The 21,467-nt window shown below is 37.9% G+C and overlaps 1 protein-coding gene across 1 annotated transcript in view; it reads right to left on the bottom strand.

Moving 5' to 3' along the window:
- Window positions 1-16,957, bottom strand: part of PLA2G4A (phospholipase A2 group IVA) — a 150,558-nt gene extending 133,601 nt beyond the window's left edge. The window contains exon 1 of the mRNA XM_037506320.2: window positions 16,829-16,957. The gene's annotated coding sequence lies outside the window, so the exon portion shown is untranslated. The remainder of the gene's footprint in view (window positions 1-16,828) is intronic.
- Window positions 16,958-21,467: the final 4,510 nt, after the last annotated feature.

The following is a 21,467-nucleotide window of genomic DNA, read 5'->3' as shown; positions in this document are numbered from 1 at the left end:
CTTGACAGAAAAGATAAATGACTGAGCTGATATTGAAATCATGAATGGGCAAAGATGTATAGAAGGGGTAAAGGCTAACATTCCCTTGAGGAAAAGGCTTTGAGCAGGAAGCTGCTGCCATCCTGGGGCAACTCCGTTTCACCTCAGTCTGGACCTTCCATAGTTTAGTCGTTCCCTCTTCTATTCTATTTTTTTTAAAGATTTATTTTATTTATATAAGAGCCGGGGTACAGGCCAGATGCCGGGAGGATGAAAGGATTCACCAGAGACAGAACAGGGAACAGAACAGGCAGACTGGCAAAATACACTGCTGAGGGGAGCAGCGGGTGAGATAGGAGAGGTCTGCTTGCCATGTGGGTTGCTCCGAGGCTAGTGGGGATCGAACCGGCACTGCAGAGGCTGCGGACAGCCTCATAGTGCTGTGCTCAACCCCCTGCATCACCAAGGGAGGCCCTCCCTCTTCTATTCTTCAGGATTCTTCCTGAACTCCTCTTTGAGTGAACTATCTCTTAATTTATCTACCTGCTTAGGACCCATTTAATTCTCCTTGGTATCTCTTATCACAATGTTATATACTATACAGGTTTTCCCCAGTATCTGAATGTAGAGATTCCTTTGAAAACCTGTGTCAAAGTTGCACAAAACAAAGAAGTAATTACTATTCATTTATGCCAAAAATTACTATTCACTTGTGCCAATAAATAATCTAAAGATCACACCAAATAGCACATAAAACCTAAAATAGAACTAACTTAGAGTAAAAATAGGAATGTTATGGTAAAAATCACAACCTATAGAGAGCAGTTCTAGGGAAGGAGTGTGATGGGGTCACTCTCACTGCTCAGGGTGCTGCTTGTCTCTCATATGGCTGGGGCAAAACCAATGCTAAACACTATTTTTGCCTTTGACTTTTGTCATAAAAGCAAAAATCCTCTTTGGATTTCTTTCAGTTAGCGAAAACAGGGATTGATATCAGTCTCTCTGCAAGGCAAAGTGGAAGAAACTCAAACCTTCAAAATGCATCAGATACAGTATTCCCATCATTTAGAGTGTATATCTGGAGCTGTACACAGCAGCAGACAAGTTCTGTATCCTGTCTGGATTCCTGCAGGGCCCAGAGTGACCACATGAACAAACTTCAGAATGTGCAAGGTCAAATGGGGGAAACTGACCAGACCATAGATGAGGACTTCTGTTGAGAAATACTGGGAAGTAGAGCTCATTTCTAGAACCTAGAATGACCAACTAGAACAGATCCTAGCAATCACTAATTTGAAAAGTTCCCATTTTTCAGTATTTCCAGGTTCTGGGTGCTGCACTAAGTGAGGTACACCATCTCATCTCATCTTCATAACAAGGAAGGGATTATTAGCACCATTTGAGACAAACAGGTTTAGAAAGGTCAAATGATTTGTCCTACTGACAACTCAAATTGAGACAGAGAGTCACAGAAGCACACATTTTAGAATATTTGTCTACCAGAAAGCTAAGAAATTCCCCCCCCTCCGCCCCCACCCCCAGTCATGCAGGTTACCAATGCCTAAGCTCACCTTAGAACCCTGATCATCTGCCTACTAAATTCTTTCTGTATCATGCTGCCACTCCACAAAGACCCCAAAGGACAGACAGAAATTCTGAAACATTATACAGTAAGCAACAACATTATGAAAGAGACTTAGCCAGGAGTGGTATGATGGAAGTGACACTGTGTATGAATTTGCTCTGATGAAAGGGATGCTTTGTATTAATTTGCTGTGCTAGAAGTCAGCTTTGTATTAGTTTCCTAGAGCTATCAAGTAATAAAATGTTTAAGATACACTGGGTATCTGAAACAATAGAAACTTGTTTTCTCACAGTTCTAGAAGCTGTTAAGTCCAAGATCAAAGTGGCTTACACGCTTATTTTCTCCTGCAGCCTCTCTCTTTCTGTCTTCACATGGTCTCTCCCGTGCCCATGAAGCCCTATTGTCTCTTTGTGCTTCCAAATTTCCTCTTCTTGTAAGGGTCTCATTTTAACTCTATTACTTCTTTAAACTGTCCTATGTTCAAATATAGTCACATTCTGAGATGGGAGCATGGGGAGGGGTTAGGGCTTCAGTGAATGAATCTGAATTTAGGGATGGGGATGAAATTCAATTTATAACATATTTTGATAACACAAACCCATAGCAGTTAAACAAAGAACAAACAATTATTAATAGAGATAGGTGATACTGGAGAGAGGAAGGGAGGACCAGGTGTGATGTGACATGCAGCTAAGTAGGACTGTGGAGGTGATAAAGGAGAGGTGAGCACACAGAGACCACACAGCATCTTTTTAGATGAGCCAGCCTCCCTGGTTTTGTTATTTAAAAAGCACCCACACCCCCACACACATTCTATAGAAATGAAACACAGCACATAACATAGTTGCTTTTACTGCTTTAGGATTGGGAAGGACTGATTCAGGTGAACCTGTCTATTTTAAGGGCTAGGAAACTGGCTGGCCCAGTTTCACATGCTGTATTACGAAGCAAACAAGAATGTCTCCTCACTTCCGAGCCAGTTTTCTTTTCTTAACCAGCTGGTTTGCTGTTATTTTCCATTGTCTCACTTCTTGGTTGCCAAAAACAAGTTGCCATTCTGGCTATATTTTCATATCATGAATTTCTGGAGTTGGAAGAAATACTCATAATCAACACCTAGACAGAAAACCATTGTACAAATGTGTAAACTGGCTGAGTTTACGCAGCTCAGGGACAGCTGAATCTGTATTTTCATTCTCATCCAGGTCTCTGTCCTTTCTATGCTCCCTTCTTCCCCTTCACCTCCTTCACATACTCAGACCAAAAGGGTGTAAGAGTCACAAATTTTAGCTGCCAAGTTATTATTTGGTGGTATAAAACAGGCTCAAGATAGGCATTTGAGAGAAGCTTAAAAATGAATATTTCTCTATGATTACACAAATAAAGTGGAAAAGAAGTCATTTTCATCTATTGTATTTTTCTAGGCTTGAATCATAGTTATAACTTGTTCTCTTACAAGTACTAGATATTTATAAAAATTCATCACCCTGCACAGACCTTTATAGCAAAATATCACATTGACAGTGTTAAATAAAATATGCTCATTTTCAGAAAAGAAAATATTTTACCTTCCACTTAAGAAAGATAATGGTAATGCACTCACATCAACTTTTTGAAGTATATCTAACAATGAGTAGCACAAAAGCTAGAAAAAAGAGGGTGTTTTGAGAGCATATTAATTCTATAACTTTCTTTCTCTAGGCAAGTCTGAAAGACTGAAAATATGCCCGCCCCCCCAAGAGTTTAGTTTGTTGTGACTGATTCCGCTCCCTCCTTGCTGCCTTTTTTCAGGACTTACTCAAGATTGCCACAGTGGGGAAAGCCATATCTGTTTTTTAAAGTAAACAATCCAGGGAAAACACCCAGGAAAGCCGTCATTCTGACTGAAATGTTTCATGAGAGTCATTTTATTACTGAATGAAGTTATCAACATTTGGGAATTGTTTTGCTCCTCAACTAACACAGTATTTCAGTCAGCCACGAGGTTGATATTTTAGAATAGGGATTTACTTTAATAAATGTATTTTCTAAATTGAGGTAACATGAGGATCCCCACTCAGGAATCACCACTGTAGTACACCCACCGCTGAATCTCCCACAGCCCCTCCACTGTAGTCCATTGTGTTTCCTTCCTTCTTTGTTCTAACCCTTCTCTCCATCCTCTCCACTTTGAATGCTCCAGTTCTATAGTCAGCTTTCAAGGGTTAGTTTTTAAGCTTGCTTTTATCTGACCCACAGTTTGGTTTCTCTATGCTCAACATACTAATGACACTGTCCAGTATTTTTCCTGACTTATTTCACTTAGCATTATCCCTTCCAGCTCCATCCATATTGCCATAAAGGCATGAGTGTATCTTTTTTGATCACTGAGTAATAGTCCATTATATTGGGTTGTGGGAAAAGCCACCACATATTTTTCTATGTTTTTCAAGCAAAAATGTGTCATGACTTTTCCAACAATTCAATATATACACACCACATCTTCTTGATCAAAAAAAGAATGTTGACTCTGATCTTCAGGCAGAGAAAATTAACAGAAAAAGGTAAGTAGGTGAAAGTGTGGAGAAATCAGAGGTGCCCTGCATGGCCCCATGATAGACAATATTGTGAGGTTCAGCAGCTACATAAGAGAAGCATATACAAGATCTGGAATGTATAACATGTGATAGGAATTCAAATCACCATTTCTTTTTCAGACAGTAAGAAGTTTTTGAAATGTGTTTCTTGACACTGTAAATGACAATTCACTTTTGTTTGGTTTAAGTTTAATTGTATTTTTTGGTTTTGAGATAACATAATCATACACATAACTGTATATGATTTAGGAGTGTATGTGACCATACTGCACTTCAGATGTATGTGACCATACTGCACGTACCACTGGGGCTCCCATAATCCCCCACCTTAATCCATGGGGCCCCCTTCCCATTTTGCTTCCCATCCCTCTCCCTTCTAGTCGCTTCAATTCTAAAGTTCTATTTCTAGGGTTAGCTTAGGTTTAGTTTTGTGTACTCATTTCTTTTGTTTCTTTAAGCTTCACATATGAGTGAGATCATCTGGTATTTGTCTTTCTATTTCTGACATTTCTCTATCACAGTCAATGTTGCTGCAAATGGCAAGATCACATCTTTTTTAGAACTGAATAGTATTCCATTGTGTGCGAAACGCAGACTTTTGCAGGGTTACAAGTGCTGTAAAAAGAAAGCATGCATCCGAGGAGAGTACACTTCTAAGATACTCAGTCTTTTATGTTCTATAGACTCCTTTGGCAGTCAGGTAAGCCAGGCACCCCTTTATATAGTTTTACATTAAGTTCATTAAATAAAAACATTGGATTACAAAAGAAGCCAACTATACTGAAATACAAAGAGTTCACAGTGGTTTAGTAGATCACTTAAATAATATTTATGTATGCTGGGCCTCCCTGGGGCTGCAGAAGTTAAAGACACAGTGCTATCAAGCTATTGCCAACCACTGCAATACGAGTTCCATCCCTGGCTGGACAGGGAGCTACCCACATGACTCAGCAGACCTCTCCTGACTCGCCTGCTGCTCCCCTCAGCAGTGATTTCAGTCAGTCTGCCTGTTCTGTTCCCCACTCTGTCTCTGGTGAATCCTCTCACCCCCCACAACTCTGGCCTGAACCCCAGTTCTTGTATGCATAAATAAATAAATCTTTAAAAAAAAAAAAGATGAAGGGTGGACATACATGGGGGCACAGGAACTGAGGTAAGCATCCCATAAAGGTAGGTAAGGTAGCTGTTAAGCATTCAGAACTTAAAATGACAACAGTAATTCTACCAGCTAGGATATAAAGTAAAAGGACCCCAGCACAATGGCTCCTGGGACAGGTAGAGGCATTGAGATTCCTTTGTTTGGATAACAAGCCAAAGAGTTTGAAAGGAAAAAAGACAGGAAATCAAACCCAGGTTTGAATATTCCCAACTAGTCAATAATTACGTTAGATAAAATGATCCCTATTCAGATCTACCCAAAGGACACAAAAACATTGATTTAAAAGAGCACCTGTACCCCTATGTTTGTTGCAGCACTATTTACAATAGGTAAAACCTGGAAACAACCAAATGCCCAAAAATAGATGACTGGATCAAGAAGATGTGGCATATATACACAATGGAATATTATTCAGCATTCAAAAAAGATAAACTCATGCCATACACAGCAACGTGGATGGAGGTAGAAGGAATTATGCTCAGTGACATAAGTGTAAAATTATGCTCAGTGACATAAGTGTAAAAAATAATAATAACAGTATAAAACACAACAAAGCAAAAAAAGACAATTATAAACCAGAGACATACTGCAGGGGAGGAGGGAGAGGGATCAGAGGGAGGGAGGGAGGAGCATAGGGGACTGTGGTGATGGGGCACCAGTGCCTTGGGGGAAGGAAATTCTATGGGGACTCAATCTGAGGGGGTGGGGGGAAGCAAATATTGTTTAACAAAAATAATTAAAAAATTAAAAAAGGAATCCCTATTCAATAAGCTCATGAATTCATAAGCTTGGAAGCATTTTGTTTTAGGTGATTTATTTTGTTTTCTGCTTAGTGCACTGGTGCTTCATTTTAAGGCTTTTCTTATTCTTTAAAACCTCCCATTCTAGGGCCTCCCCGGTGGCGCAGCGGTTGAGCGCTGGGTTGCGAAGCTGCCCGAGGCCTCTGCGGCGCCGGTTCGATCCCCGGCTGCTCCCCGGCCACCACAGGAGGGTCCCACATGGCGCGCAGACCTCTCCTGCCGCCCGCTGCTCCCCTCAGCAGTGTACTTCGGTCCCTCTGCCTGCTCTGCTCCCCGCTCTGGCTCTGGTGAATTCTCCCACCCTCCCGCGCTTCTGACTGTACCCAGTGCATGTATAAACAAAAAACAAACAAACAAACAAATAAATAAATAAATAAATAAAAGCATGCCTCTATTAAAAAATAAATAAATAAAAAAATAAATAAAACCTCCCATTCTAGAAGAACCCCACCATTTCATCTTTTCTGGATTTGCTCCAAGCATTTTGACACAGCTGGAGAAAAACTACTTAAACTGGCAGATTGAGTTTTGAGGAAGTGAGCCTAAAATTAGACCAAAATGGTTCTCAATCCCACACAGTGTCTTTTTAAGTCAACTTGCATTCCCACTCTAAGAAATGACTTTTCTTCTCATTTCACATTCTCGCCCTCCCCTGCTTTTAGCTGGTGATCACCTCTCCTTCCACTGAAAAAATAGAAAGTGCCAGAAGGAAGACTCCTATCTTCCCACTGCCAAATCTGCACATAGGTACTCCTCCCCGTCACAAAGGAAGCAGAGTTGTTCTTCCTTCCCGTGATTGACCTCACTCCACCCATGGCTATCTAGATGCAAAAGCTGTTCTCTCCCTGGGGACTTCACTCTAATGGCCATGCCTTTGTTTCTAAATATCAGATTTTATTTTCTACAGGATAATTTGACTGGCAAGCTGGTGACAGTCTCCCTCTACTTCATATTCCTTTCCCCTCCATGTCTCCATTTTTATGTCTCCATTTTTTTTTTTTAGATTTCTCTGAGAGGCGATCGTCACTCTGTATCCACGTCCTCATAGTCTTCGTCTTCTATCTACTTCCTTCTTCAACTTTCTTAGCACTTCCCCTCCCACCACTGCACTGAAACTGCTTAGTCAAGATCACTAACCACCTCCAAGTTTCCAAAAGCAATCATCACTACTTTTGATTCTCATCTAACTCAGTCTCTTTGAGTCTCTGGAATCACTTTCCTTCCTTTGATTCATTGATTATCATCCTAATCCCTGTTTTTCCAGCTAATTCTTTTGCCTTGTGACAGACTAATAACTGTTCTCTACTTGGGTTGCCTGTCTGAACCACACCATTCTCATTGCATTTACCTCCAACATTTGAATTTTCACCCTAAAATCTCGACTTAAATTCTACCTTTCAAATATATGCACCCCCATGTTCACTGCAGCATTATTTATAAGAACCAAGAGTGGGAAACCACCCAAATGCCCATGCCCATTGACAGATGATTGATAAAGAATATGAATTTGCACAGAATGGAATACTACTCAGCTATAAAAAGGAATCCTGCCATTTGCAACAACATGAATGGACAAAGAGTGTATGATGGAGAAAGATAAACACCACATGATTTCACTTATATGTGGTTCATAAAGAAAAAATGAACTAAATAAAACAAAAATAAACTTTTAAACTTTAAGACCAAATTGATGGTTAATAGGAGAAAAGGGGGGAAAGGGATGAGTCAGTCTGGAAATGGGGTCAAACGTATGGTGAAGGATAGAGTTAGACTTTTAATGGTGAACTTAATGATGTGGTATAATACACATGTAGATTTTTAATGATGCACACCTGAAACATAATGTTACAATGCAAATTTACTTCAAAAAAATATATTAAGGGCCTCCCCAGTGGCGCAGCAGGTTGAGTGCAGCGCTGTGAAGCTGTCCGCAGCCTCTGCTGCAAGGGTTCAATTCCCGGCCGTCCAGGGAGATACCCACATGGCACAGCAGACCTCTCCTGTAGCGCCTGCTGCTCCCCTCAGCAGTGCTTTCGGTCATTCTGCCTGTTCTGCTACCCGCTCTGTCTCTGGTGAATCCTCTCACCCTTTCGTGCCTCTGGCCTGTACTCCAGTGCTTGTATAAATAAATAAATCTTAAAAAAATATATATGTATTAAAATGTTATCTCTCAGAAAACCCTTCCTATAGGTGACCTTCCCAGGTTACTCTCTACTAGTCTATTTGTCAGTATAATACATATTTTAAACAGATAGTAAGAATTTCTGCACACACTAAATTAGCCTCATAAAATTGATTATTGTTCCTCATTGCCAACAGAAGCATAATCACTAAGAAAGATAAGAAAAAAAATTCCATATAAATATTGTGAACTTTTATAGATTTTATAATATTAACCCCTGGTCATCACCACCTCAAAAAATAAGTACCAAGTAGCAGATTATGAGTCTATTTGGTACAAAGCATATATCTTGATATATACTTAATATAAATATATGTTTGTACACACATATGTATGTAAATACACATGTAAATACATATGTATGTAGATATACATACTTATATACTTATGTGTATATGCTACATATATACTTAATAAATATACATCTTAATATTTTGAATTAAATGTTTGAATAGGGCCTCCCCCGTGGCGCAGCGGTTGAGCGTTGGGTTGCGAAGCTGCCCCACAGCCTCTGCAGCGCCAATTCAATCCCCGGCCACCAGCGAGGGTCCCACATGGCCCCAGACCTCTCCTGGCACCCGCTGCTCCCCTGAGCAGTGTACTTCGTCATTCTGCCTGTTCTGCTCTCCACTCTGGCTCTGGTGAATTCTCTCACCCTCCTGCACTTCTGACTGTACCCAGTGCTTGTATAAATAAATAAATCTTTAAAAAAAAAAAAAAGCTTTAAATAAATAAATAAATAAATAGTTTGAATAACCACTATACTACTTTAAATTAGACTTTTTGCCGTGAAAAATCTTCCTAGGATGATAACATCAACTTAAGAAGGAAGGGTATACTTTGAGTTATTAATTGAACCTGAATTCCCATCATACATTGAAAACAGTGGTTTAGAAGACTGTATTAAAAATCGTTGAGATGCTCTAATATTATCTCTTTGATGTCTAAGTTCATGAGCTCAAACAATTTTAAATTTATCTGTCTCTTCATGAAAGTTGAATAGAAAGGAAGTTGATACCTGTTTGTGGTTTGAGATAGATACAGGGACTGATGGATATTAAGTTTTTATTTATAGTAAGTTTATATAACACATCTCCATAACCAAATGCATCTTTACACAATCTCCTCCAGATTGCTTTTCTATAATTTTTTACATACTTTCATAATATTGTATCAAATGCATGTAAAAAGTGCACAAAATAGTTCCCCTTGGTTTCAATACCTGAAAAAGTAAAGCGCCTGAGGAAAACTTGAGGATAGCACTTAATTACCCCCAGACTACCCCAGGCAGACATTCTCTTTTTTCCAATTACAGATGCAAGAATTCAACAAGAACATCTCCTTCCACCAGAAGTCTAACATTCTAGCTTGTTGCCTTTTTACTGCATTCAACTTGCTTATCTAAAAGCCCTAGGCATTAAGAGTGGGGCAAACAGGAAGTGTGTCAATTTACTGTCTGAACTCAGAAACCATTGTTGACCTAAAGTTTTTAGCGGCAACTTGCAGGAAACAGTCAACTCTGACCTATGTATTATTTATTATGAATGTACACATGTGTATTTTCTAACCATTTTCTAACCATTTTCTAACCATTTTTTAACCATTTTCTAAATAAAGTTAGTTTTTACCTCCAAAAAGGAGCTCTTGGCTCACCATAGCTACTGGATTTTTTTGAAAGGTAAAATAATAATGATTTTTTTGTGTAATGATATACCCAAGATCAGAGTAACCATTTTGATAAAAAAAAGATTCCTGCTAACTGCCAGGATTAATAATCATAGACCACAGACGTTGTGGATTCTACTTAGAATATTCTAAAACGGGCCCTCCCCTGGTGGCGCAGGTGGTTGAGCACCACACTGTGAAGCTCTCTGCAGCCTCTATAGCACGGGTTTGATCCCCGCTGGCTGGCGAGGGTCCCACGTGGTGGGGCAGACCTCTCCTGTCTCGCCCGCTGCTCCCCTCAGCAGTGTTTCGTCTGTCTGCCTGTTCTGTTCCCCGCTCTGTCTCTGGTGATTCGTCTCACCCTCCCGCACAACTGGCCTGTACCCTGGTTCTTGTATGCATAAATAAATAAATCTTTAAAAAATTTTAAAAAGAATATTCTAAAACAATGAGCTATTATTTAATGGCAGCAAAACCTTTGATAAAGTTGGTACCTCTTCTATAATTCATAAGGTGTCAATTTTGTAATTCTGGACAAATCCTCATATGCTTAATTTTCTTAGAGTGGCATATGTAAACATAAAATGTTAAATAGTTACAAAATGAATTCTAAATCATCCATGATTTGTTCAATCATTCCTAAATGTTGTGTAACTTCCTTTGTTATGTTAGTTGTAAGAGCAGAACAACTGAGTTAATATGGAAATGTGCATGGGGATGTGTATACTTTCTGTTTTTTCTTCTACAGTTTTCTTTTTATTTTTTACATCATTTTTCATTTGTAAACAATGTTTGCTTCCTCCTCAGACCCTCAGGTGTAGTCCCTGTAAAATTTCCTTCACCAATGCACCGGAGCACCATCACCACAGTCCCCCTGCTCCCCGCTTCCTCCCTCTGATCCCTCTCCTTTCTCCTCTGCAGGATGTCTCTGGTTTATAATTGTGTTTTTGCTTTGTTATGTTTTGTATTGCTATTATTTTTATATATTTTTTGAAAGATTTATGTATTTATTTATTTATACAAGAACTGGGGTAGAGGCCAGCTGCTCGGGAGGGTGAGAGGATTCACTAGAGACAGAGCAGGGAGCAGAACAGGCAGACTGACCGAAATACACTGCTGAGGAGAGCAGCGGTCACGGCAGGGGAGGTCTGCCGTGCCATGTGGGACCCTCACTGGCCGGCCAGGATCGAACTGGTGCTTCAGAGGCTGCGGACAGCTTCACAGCACTGTGCTCAATGGCCTGCGCCACCAGGGAGGCCCTATGTTTATATATTCTACAGTTTTTCTGATGTTAATGCAAATAGGAAGTGGCTGACAGCCTTAAATAACAAGCATCAAACATGAAACTACTGAAACACATAAAAATTCAAAGTGGAAACCATAAGATTTGGACATTAATAAATCATTTCATTTTCAGGACACAAAAACATTAATTCAAAATGACACCTTCACCCTTATGTTTATTGCAGCACTATTTACAATAGCTAAGTTATGGAAACAACCCAAATGCCCCAAAATAGATGATTGGATCAAGAAGATGTGAGATATATACAAAATGGAATATTACTCAGCAATCAAAAATAAACTCATGCCATTCACAGCAAAATGGATGGAGATGGAAGGGATCATGCTCCGTGAAATAAGCCAGAAAGAAAAATATACCGGATGGTTTCACTTATAGGAGGAATGTAGAGGATCCAAATAAGGCATGGGGGGGAGGGGAAGGAAGTTATTATAATAAAAGGAAAATCAAAATCAACAGACAACTATAAACAGAGACATTCTGCAGGGGGGAGAAGGGAAGAGCACAAGGGACTATGGTGATGGTGCACCGGTGAATTTGTGGAGGGATTTTCACAAGGACTATAACTGAGATGAGAAAGCACACATTGTAAAAAAATGAAGAACAATGTAAAAAATATTTTAAAAATAAATAAAATTATTAAAATAAAGAAATAATTTCATTATCGGCATCTCTCCCTGCTTTATGAATTCATATGTTTACTGTGGGAATGAGTGAAGTTCTTTACCAATCTAAAGCAAAAAATGCTATCTGCAATGGAATACAGTTTGCCCCTGATATTTTCTCCTCATTGGATAAGTAGAAAACAACTGTAAATTAAACAATAAAATGAAAATCTAAGTAAGGATATGCTGAGTATAATAAATACGTGAGCCTTTTGCACTACAGAATAGTGAAATTACACATGTTATGGTCTTTTTTTTCTAGTTCAAAATATATGGTTACCTGTTATACCTACATTTCCCTGAAGACTTCAGAAGCTAAGCAAATGAAGATTAAGAAAAAGGTAGCAACTGATTCACATATTAATTATCATCCGTCTAGGGCCTCCCCGGTGGCACAGCAGTTGAGCGCTGGGCTGCAAAGCTGCCCGCAGCCTCTGCAGTGCCGGTTAGATCCCAGGTCGCAGGCGAGGGTCCCACATGGCGCGCAGACCTCTCCTGGTGCGCAGACCTCTCCTGCCACGCCCGCTGCTCCCCTCAGCAGTGTACTTCTTCGTCATGCCTGTTTTGCTCCCCGCTCTGGCTCTGGTGAATTCTCTCACCCTCCAGTGCTTCTGACTGTACCCTGTGCTTATATAAATCAATCAATCAATCAATCAATCAATCAATCTTAAAAAAAAAGGAAGTAAAACCTCTAATTTTTTTTTTAAAAAATTATCATCTGTCTATTCCAAGAGGCTGTTGGTCATAGCCCTCTTATTCAACCAGGTATGTCCTAAATGTAGTGCCTAGCATGCAATTGGTTTTCATGAAAACTCCCTGAATAGGTGAAAAAAGTAAACTGTTAAACTCTGGTAGGGATCACTTAGAGGTGCTTGCTTAGTTTCTCTGAATCACTTGAACTCAATAAATAAGTGGACTGGCAGTGCAGCTTTGCAAATCTACTTATGGTTAACAATGGATTATTTAAACTTATTTTGTACTTATAGAAAGGTGAGAAAAACTCTATTTTCAAAGAAAGCTATAAGGGTTGATTAAGAACCAGAAGGAATAAAACAACTGAAAACCACCTAGCAAGACTTACAAAAAATGGGCACATTTTTCCCCCCTCAGGCAAGCCATGGGATCAAAGGACTACAACATCTGCTCTATTGACTGAACTTCAGGAAAGAACTTCAGGACCAACTTTTTGGTTCCCCCAACTATTACTGCCCTATTTGTCAAGAAGTAGAACATGAAGTGTTTGCTAAAACTTAAATTGTTTTCTACAAGTTGGTTCTTGACTAACATAGACATTTATTTTTCTTACAATACCTTTGTTAAAAAATGTCATGTAACCCTTAGTCTTAGCTCCGTCTTCTCTACATTAAACCAGTTTGGATACTCCCAGGGCTGTGGGAGACACTACCATCTTCTTTGAACCCTTTTCAGTTTCCCCAATTTTGTGGAATAGATTGTTGAGAGACTAAAAATGCCTCACTTACATTTTCTACATAGCCCATCCATTTAATAAAAAGGGTTTTAAGTAACAGTATGGAAAATTCCCCATGGTGAAGAAAAGCAATATTTATAGAATTTCTATTTTTAGTTCAAAATTTGGCCTTTAACGTTAAGATCCCTAACACTCTTCAAAATTATTATGGTCTCCTATGATTATGTGAATTACATGTATTTATATTTACCATATCAGAAATTAAATAAAAAAATTTTTTAGAGATATTGGAAAGGCAATTTACAATTTATGTCATAAGAGGTTGTGATGAAAAGTGTCCAACTTTGTTTCTGAAAGAAATGCAAATTTAAATCAGACACTGTTTTCATGTAATAATTATCTAAGTTTTATTGCTTTTTTTTTTCTATTTGAGTGATTTGGAGAAATTCTACTCTCTTATGCTGCTTATAAACAGACTCTTTCTCACAAGTAAATTGACAAAATAATCAATAACATACTATGATATTTTGCTAAATATTTTTGGTAATCCTCCAAATATCCAACTGTTGTTATTATTCCTATTTTACAGTTGAGAAATAACATTGTAGTAAAACAATTGGCCTCTGACCTTACAATCTAAGTAGTGAAACTTTCGCTAGAACCTGGAAAATACACTTTTAAGAATCTAACCATGTGTATAAACATTGATATAAGAGGTCCTAGATGAAATATTATTTACCATAGTGGAAAACTACCAAGTATCCAACAATTTGTAATTGGACAACACATTTTCAAAGAATAAAAATTACTTTCTGGTGAGAATCATGCTGCTTTACTCAGGGACAGACAGCCATTACCAGTACAGAGTCTGACACATAGTAGGAACTCAATAATATTTAGTTTATGAATGAAATCAAAATAATGCAGAAGTATAAAAAATGGTGTTTTAGCAGAAAATTTCATGATTGAAGAGGAAGCATGTTATAAAACAGCATGAATAGTGTCTTAAATTAATTAAGCAAGAAGGCCCTTAGACTGGTGTTTGGTGGCATGACTAAACAACACAAAATCTAAAGTCTATTAATGTTGTAGGATTACAAAATTGAAACCTAAGTACAATCAATCACAACCAACCAACCAAGTTGATCTATAGTCGATCAATTTTTTTCCTTAACTTGTTTTAGCCTTTCTTCTGTGAAGGTTTCTCCCAAGTGCTTGCAGGGGAAAACTTCCAGATCACTTCCGATTTAGTACTACCCTCTCCAAGTCAGTATTTGCTCAAATAAACTCTTAAAATTTGTAATATTCCTCAATATATCTTTTAACAAGTGTAATTACAATTTCATAAAATCTACATGTGAATGCACATGTAGAAAAAAATATCTAGAAGTATGAAGAGGTACACACACATGAATTCCTGGTCTCTTTATGCTGATTCATGCTAGATACTCAGTAGTATTTGTTGATAGAATGAATGAATGACATTTACAAGTAATTAGCCCTCAGGAGGATTATAGGTAACTTCTTTCCTACTCTTCTTTGCAATTTCTATATTTAATGAAATTTTAATAATGAGCATGAATTATCTTTGTAATAAACAAGAACATTATAAAACAGCACTGGGAATTTGGGAATGAAAGCAGTAAATATAGACAACTAACAATAAATACAATGGCAAGCCTAATAAGTTCTTATAGGTATAATGATTTGGTAATCAATTATTTGATATCAGAAAACTCCAAAGTTCTAAGAAATATTTCGTTTCCTCGTGACATGAAATGTTTTCAGATTTTCTTAAAACTTCCTAAAGGTGTTTTGAAATTTGTGCATGTCAGCAGAACATGTGTGCATTCTCCTGGGTGAGGGGTCTACAACTTTCATAAAATTTGTAAAATGATCTGTGATTAAAAAGTGGAGGGGGGACTGAGAATAAAGCTATTAAATACGCAATAGAGAAAGGGAAGGGGGGAAATGACGGTAAATAAAACGCATACTATATGAAAAGGAACCGCAACAAATTCTGTCTTCTTTTTTTGAATTCCTGAAACATTTTTTTAATAAATAAATGATTTGGTTATATGACTTTGCTTTCTAAGGGATGATACAAGGGATGATAGTGTTGGATTAAAGCACAAGTCAAATGATCTCTATGGAATGAATTTTATCAGGTATTAAAAAATCTATTTAACAGTTTCCGTTTTCCTAATTAAGTATAAATGTAAAATACTTCAAAGGTGTCTTCCAGTGTTAAAAAGAAGCAGTTTCATGTCCCATAAAATACACTTGCCCTACCGGAAGTTTGTAAAGCTGCTTTGAGCAAATGCAGATTAAACACTTCTCTATGGATTTCACAATTATTGCTTAATTTTAAATTAGCTGTTCCTCCACTCAGCAAAAGAAGCAAAATACCTGGTGTGTTGTTTTTTTTTTTTTAACCCAACATTAAACTTGACTGGCTAAGGAACTCTGGAATATAATATTAAAACTTTTAACGGTATATTTTGCTAATATCGCCTGCAAATATCTCTTGGGTTACAATTCCAGATTTATACAACAAACAGGGAAAAAAAAACCCAAAACACAAATTCTCCTTGAACCCAAAGGATCATATTTGCTAACATCCTAAATTGAGAATTAACTGACATCCATCCCAGAATTATTCCTCCAGTATCCCCAAATGCCTTGGCATTATCAACCTGTGTGAAGAACATTTCTTGTTCTAGTTGTTGAGGTGAAAATTACTTTTAAGATAAAAGATCATAAATTATAGGAGACTTAGATATGTTAAACCACGATTATTTTAAGTCCAAATGCCTTTTTTTTTACTGCTTCCTTTAAAACAAAATTACTGAAATAATATCCACATTCAACACTTAACTTTCTTATTTGATTAAATTTTTTCCAACATCTAGTTTTGATTTTTGTCTCCTGGCACGTCAAATAAATTAGGGGAAGGGAGAATAGGAATACCAGCCGGCTAGCAATTCATATTTCAGTATTCTCTTTCTTTCCCCTAACTCTGCCACACATAAATTGTAACCCAAATGACATTTTGTTTTTTAAATTAAAACGTTAAATGAGTCACCAAACTCCTTAGCCAAGACAGATCCTTAGGGATGTCAAACAGCAGGCTGTACAAGTCTGGGGGTGGGTGACACCACATGGCGTCACGTGGAGCAGACAGCCACCTCACAGCCCTTTTGAATGTTCACATTAATTTTTCTCTCTCTGGGCTGTCATTGAAGGAACCCCCTCATCTTTCGACTCCACCGGGAATTGATTTAGACCCGGGAAAGCAAAGGGTCATTGGTGAAGAAGTAAGATCCCTGATCTGACTTTTTTCAAAGGCAAGGAACGAGCAGGTTTTGCAAAGTAGGGAATACCAAGTTTCCCGTATTCCTTCTTCCTTGCAAGTTAGGCATTCACTCAAAGCTAAAAGGGTGGGAGACAGAGATTGAGCAGGGAAGAGTAAATGTAATGCTTACAGTTCCCAGAGTTACATGAGATTCCTCGCTTCCTTTGTGCCTCTAGTTTTCCGTCAGGATCCTTTTTTCAGCCCCAGGACCAAAGAAAAGTAAAGGCTTCTCCTTGGTAGGAGGGGCTAAAATGTGGGCTGGATCACTTCAGTTGCTGCAGAAGTGGTGGTTGTTTTTTTTTTTTTTTTCCCCTTCTTTTTTTTTTCTTAAGGTGGCCTTAAAGAGGAAAGCTAGAGTACTGTTTTCACAGAACATATTAAAGGTAAATGTTTAGTTATTAGAACAATGAGTTTGAAGTCAGAAAACATGCTTAAATAATAAGTTACCCAGACCCATATTTCAGACAGACAGAGAGAGAGAGAAACCTCCTGTCCTTGAGTCTTACTGCTTCCTCTTTTTTTTAAGCAAGTAAGAACAAAATCAGAAAGATGAATAAACAGTATTTTTTAATTATTTGAAAAGGCAAACTATAACAAACCCAAAATATAAACTGTATACATTTTGAAGGCCACTTTAAGAAGCAATTCCCTTCAAATATTTCTGCCCCAGACTCAAAACACCTGAGTTGATAAGCATGTCTTCATAAATTTATGGTTAAAGGCATATCGAAGAATATATAATACTATGTTGAGTTTTAGATGGTGCTGGTGGTGCTGGAGGATCAGATTGAGTTATAAATTTGCAGTGTAAATTCCAAAACCTATTATCACTGTCATAAAGATGGTATACTGATTAAATTTATCCATATTCCATAAAAATTGGTTAGTAGCTTTAAAGATTTGTGTTCATTTAGTATATTTTGTTTTCAACCAAGGATCTTCTAAATTTGCCTTTAATCAAATACTAAATAGACTCTCCTAACTCTTTTGTAGCATCTTTAAAGAATATAATTCTGCAGACACCATCATTAAATCTGGCTTATTTGCTTTCTGTAGCCCAAGTTTCAAATCCTTTTGTTTTCCTTTTCTATCATTCAGTGTAGACATATATTTACCAGTGTTATTTTTTTCTTGTGGTATTAGACTCTTAATCATAATATAGTGTCCTTCTTTATATCCTACCTTTTTTAACACTTCCTAATATTTTTGTTGTTGCCATTTATTATTTGTATAACTGTCTTCCAACCTTTAAATTGGTGCTTGTCTGTGTTGATAAGGTGAATCTCTTGTAAATAGCAGAAAGCTGAGTTTTGTTTTGAAAGCCATTCAGTCACTATACATCTGAGTTCATGCCATTTACATTTAAGGTGATTATTGAGATATAAGCGCTTATTGCCATTTTGCTATGTTTGGTTTTTCTTGTCTTTTTAATTTTGCCGGGTGGGGGGACTTCCTATATGTTTTAAGTTCCATTTCTGTTGTCTTATGAGATTCTTGCATTATTTTTTGTCTGAGGATTCTACTGAGGTTAGTATATGAAGAGCTATTTGGGTGACCCATTGGACTGTTTGGTCTCTGGCTAGTTGTAGTGGATAACATTGTTGCTTTTCGTCTCCTCCTCCAAATTAAGTAATTTGGGTGTCTGTGACCTCAATATTTATTCATTGTTCTGTTGCTTTATAATGATCCTTTTAGAATTTCTTTGGCATGTTTGAGTCTTGGTGTTTAATTCTTTTCATTTTTGCTTTTTTTGTTTGTTTGTTTTTGTTTTTTGGATTATCCTTTCTATCTTTATTTTTTTAATTTTTTATTTTAACATTTATCAATTTTTTTACATTTTTTAGACAATATTTTCTTCCCCCCACCCCCTCAGATTGAGTCCCCATAGAATGTCCTTCCCCAAGGCACCCATGCACCATCACCACAGTCCCCTGCTTTGCTTTTTTTTTTTTTTAAGATTTATTTATTTATGCATATAAGAACTGGGATACAGGCCAGAGGTGTGGAGGGTGAGAGGATTCTCCAGAGATAAGAGTGGGGAACACAACAGGCACTACTGGAATACACTGAAATTAACTAAAATACACTGCTGAGGGGAGCCGCAGGCAAGTCAGGAGAGGTCTGCTGCGCCATGTGGGTTGCTCCCTGGCCTGCTGGGGAATCAAACTCGTGCTGTAGTGACTGTGGCTAGCTTCATAGTGCTGTGTCTTAACCCCTTGCGCCACAAAGGAGGCCCCCATTTTTGCTTTTTAATGAAGGTCCTTACTCTTTCTTCTATCTTGATTGTTAATCTTACTGGGTAAAGTATTTAAGTATTTTAAATATCTTTTTCTAGTCCCTTTGTGTTTGTAATTTTTCTGCTGAAAAGTCCTCTGACAATGTGATTGGTATTCCCTTATTTGTTACCCCTTTTACCCTTGATATTTTTAATATTCTGTCTTTGCTGTTGGTTCTTGGAAGCTTTATTATTACATGTTTTGGTGTATGTCTATCTGGCATTATTATTATTTTTTTTTTTTGGAACTCTTGGTTTTTTGGATCACAACTTCTGGTTCATTTCACAGATTGAAATGGTTTTCAGTAATTATTTCTTTTTTCAAAAAAAAGAAGTACAGGAAAGAAGTTTGGGGGGATGAGAGGATTCATCAGAGACAGAGTGCAGAACACAGTGACCTAAATACACTGCTGGGGGGAGCAGCGGGCAAGACAGGAGAGGTCTGCTGCACCATGTGGGTTACTCCCTGGCCAGTCAGGCTTCGAACTTATGCTGCAGAGGCTGCAGATTGTTTCATAGTGCACCTTAACCTGTTGCACCACCAGGAAGGCCCAAATTATTTCTTCAAATAGATTTTCTATACCTTTCTTTTTTTTCCTTCTCCTGGGATCCCCATGATATGGATATTATTTCTCTTTAGCAGCCCCTCCCATTGTTCTCATTCCTTTTTCTCTACCTTGTTCTATTCTTGTCTTATCCAACTTTGTGTTTTGAGTTCATTAATTCTTTCCATTGCTTCTGTTTTTCTGCTATTGAGGCTCTTAATTCTATTTTTAAAATCAGCTATAGTGTTTCTTAATTCCATTATTTCTGAATGTAGCTGCCTCATATTTTCATTATCTTTATTCTGTTGTTTTATGTCCTCTATTTTTTTTTTTTTAAGTTCTATCAACATTGCAAGGACTGTTGCCCTAAATCCCCATCCATCATGCTTCACAACTCCACTGAGTCAGAGCTTCTTTCAGGGATTTTTTGTTCTGGCATCTGTGTCCTTCTGACTCCATTTCCACTTTTGTATGGATTTTAGTAGGGCTAGATTTTCACCTTTATTTTTTTCATATCAGGGAGTAGTTGGGGGGCTGGTACTTGAGAAGGGTAGTAGGTATAAAAGAAGACTGAGACAATAGGCATGGAAAGATCACCTCCATAGACTTAGACATTTGAACTTCTTGTGAAGCATTTCTTGGTGGGGGTGGCAGGTAGTTTGGGTATCTCAGCCTGCGCTTCTGTAGTAGCCTCTTCTATAGGGAGGTTCAGGTGTTCTGACCCAATTTAGGCTCTATATAGCTGTTCTGTGTTATGAACTTCCGATTCATGCCAGTGGTCCTCACTCTGGGCCCACACTGCTACAGCTCTCCAGTCATGCACCCTCTATCTTGGGTGCCTGCTTATACCGTGCAGTGCTGGGTTTTAGGAGCTCTGATCTCACTGTGTACCCAGGTCACTGCAGCCACTCCTCTCTTGTGTTGTATGTATATAATAATGTTATATTAAGATTTAACCTTCAAATTACCTCTTACCTCATAAACTTACATCTGGATAAGCAGGTCGGTTTATATAACTGGAGTCACTTTTGCCATCTGAAAGTTATGAAAAATGATTTGGGGAAAGAGGAGATTTGGGCTTAGAAAACGTTTTCTCTATGTTTAAGTCCTCAGAGAGGCAGGCATGAGAACTTAGGGGAAAAAAGTCTTTCCAGTGAACAGGAGTTATCTGCTGGCACTGTGTGCATGACCCCTAGAATAAAAGGGGTTCCTGACAGTATTGCCCCAGATGATACTGTTATCATCCACTAGAAGGAGAGGAAACTATGGACTCTTGAAGAGTAGGTGATAAACCCAAGACTGACTGTCAGAGTTTAAACCAAATCTGGGACTTCAAACCTGTGTTTATTTTTATAGCCATTTCCTATTACCTATTCACAAATAAATTAATTGGGCCTCTGAAGCCAAAGAAAGTGCTCCCAAGTAAATAGAAAATGAAAAAGAAAGTTTATAGTTTTTATATAAATGTGCTTTGCTTTGTTTTCTGAAAATTTTTATTGTTTTTTAAAATGCATATTAGAAATATGCATTAACAAATTAAAGAGCTTCTGCACAGCAAAAGAGACAATAACCAAAACAAAGAGAAACCCCACCAACTGGGAGAACATTTTTGCACACAACACTAATGATAAAGGACTGATCACAAAAATCTACAAAGAGCTGATGAGACTCAACAAAAACAAAGAAAATAATCCAGTCAAAAAAATGGGCAGAAGAGCTAAAAAGAAACTTCTCCAAAGAGGAAATGCAAATGGCCAACAGGCATATGAAAAAATGTTCAACATCACTTGCAATCAGGGAAATGCAAATCAAAACTACCATGAGATACCATCTTACACCAGTGAGAATGGCACATATTAAAAAAACTAGCAACAACAAATGTTGGCGAGGGTGTGGAGAAAAAGGAACTCTCCTGCACTGTTGGTGGGAGTGCAAACTGGTCCAACCAC

This window comes from Talpa occidentalis, unplaced genomic scaffold, assembly GCF_014898055.3.
Source record: "Talpa occidentalis isolate TD23 unplaced genomic scaffold, MPIMG_talOcc4v2.1 talOcc4.12, whole genome shotgun sequence".
Classification (NCBI taxonomy): Eukaryota; Metazoa; Chordata; class Mammalia; order Eulipotyphla; family Talpidae; genus Talpa; species Talpa occidentalis.
This window is presented reverse-complemented; position numbering and strand designations above follow the sequence as displayed.